Genomic DNA, 1,943 nt, shown 5'->3' with positions numbered 1-1,943 from the left:
TCTTCTTCTTCTTCTTCTTCTTCTTCTTCTTCTTCTTCTTCTTCTTCCTTCTTCCTTCTTCCTTCTTCCTTCCTCTTCTTCCTTCTTCTTCTTCTTCCTTCTTCTTTCTTCTTCCTTCTTCTTCCTTCTTCCTTCTTCTTTCCTCTTCTTCTTCTTCTTTTTTTTTTTTTTTTTTTTTTTAAGAGGCAGGGTCTTGCTGTGTTCCCCAGGCTGGAGTATAGTGGCTATTCACAGGCACAATCGCAGTATACTACAGCCCTGAACTTCTTAGCTAGAGCAGTTCTCCTGCCTCAATTTCCCAAATAGCTAAGACTACAGGTGCACATTACTACACCAACTTATACAGTTATTCTCTAGAACTAAAAACTATGGTGACAAAAAAACATATTTTTGAAATTGTATATGTTACTTCTGAGATCATAAAATACCCAAAAGTATAGATTTGTGAAGAAGAATATATAAAATAAAAAATTGAAGGAGTTTAAGTAATACAAAAAGGAAATGACATATTTAGAAAACAAGAAGGGAAAGTTTATTAAAGACAGAAAAAGTTTTACTGAGAAAACAAGCTAAAAAGGGTTCCAGTTAGAAAACTCAGAAGGAACATCAATGAAGAAGGGGGAAAAAATCAGAATTTTAAGAAAAAACATTTATTCCAAAAATGCACTATAAAGGAAATTCAAAAAGATATTGCCTAAAGACAACTATTTATAGTACACTTCAGTTGTTTCTGAATATAATTCAAGAGAAGACATTTAAAAGAAGCCTAAGGAATTAACATATCAGATTCTTGAAAAATCAGGGCACTAGAAGAGAAAAAAGATGAAAAGAGCAGATTAAAATTCTATTGTGTTATTACATTTGGATGTTTTTTAAGCATAAATTATGAAATGAGAATAATCTGCCACCCTTCCAACTAGCTTCTGTTTTTTTCATGCAAAAATGTAGTCGTCTGCAAAATTTGCAAACAATATATTGAAAAATAAATGTATAACAATATCAAGGAGTAAGTTGGTATTTCAGTCCTCTCCTCTATAAGCACTGCAACTACCAGTTTTTTAATAAAATTATACTTTCTTTTGATATCTGGTTGTTGTTAAAAACAAAGAATCATTTCATCTGAGTGAAGAACAATACATTTTTCTTGACTTAATTTTTTTCAATACTACAAACAATAAAATATTTTAACTACATAGAGACCAAGGAAGCTGACTATGTGGATGTGTCTGTGAATGTTTTGCCAGATGAGTATTATATACTTAACATACTTTTCAAAGATTCAAATTTATAAGACTCTAATGTACTTTTGTCAGAATATAGCTATTTACTTCAATATCTGTTTAGGATCAAGGTTTGTGGCCACATCTCAAATAAAATCAAACTTCTAAGTTCACATGAAGTATCTCATCTCATAAGGAATAATGTCAGGTAGGCCCATTTTTACATTAAAGGTTGACTCTAAAGAATGGCAGCCAAAGGTATACTATTAAAAGCAGTAAGAAACACTTTTTTATTTTTATTTTTTTTATTATACTTTAAGTTCTAGGGTACATGTGCATAACGTGCAGGTTTGTTACATATGTATACATGTGCCATGTTGGTGTGCTGCAACCATCAACTCATCAGCACCCATCAATTCATCATTTATATCAGGTATAACTCCCCAGTGCAATCCCTCCCCCCTCCCCCCTCCCCATGATAGGCCCCATTGTGTGATGTTCCCCTTCCCGAGTCCAAGTGAGCTCATTGTTCAGTTCCCACCTATGAGTGAGAACATGCGGTGTTTGGTTTTCTGTTCTTGTGATAGTTTGCTAAGAATGATGGTTTCCAGCTGCATCCATGTCCCTACAAAGGACGCAAACTCATCGTTTTTTATGGCGGCATAGTATTCCATGGTGTATATGTGCCACATTTTCTTAATCCAGTCTGTCACTGATGGACAT

The 1,943-nt window shown here is 33.7% G+C and overlaps 1 protein-coding gene across 1 annotated transcript in view; it reads left to right on the top strand.

The window, feature by feature from the left end:
- DCC (DCC netrin 1 receptor) overlaps positions 1-1,943 on the top strand; it is a 1,259,004-nt gene that overhangs the window by 1,249,206 nt on the left and 7,855 nt on the right. The window lies entirely within an intron of this gene.

The sequence above is a fragment of the Piliocolobus tephrosceles genome, chromosome 18 (genome assembly GCF_002776525.5).
Source record: "Piliocolobus tephrosceles isolate RC106 chromosome 18, ASM277652v3, whole genome shotgun sequence".
Taxonomy (NCBI): Eukaryota; Metazoa; Chordata; class Mammalia; order Primates; family Cercopithecidae; genus Piliocolobus; species Piliocolobus tephrosceles.
The sequence above is the reverse complement of the archived record's forward strand: the minus strand, read 5'-3'. Positions and strand labels throughout refer to the sequence as shown.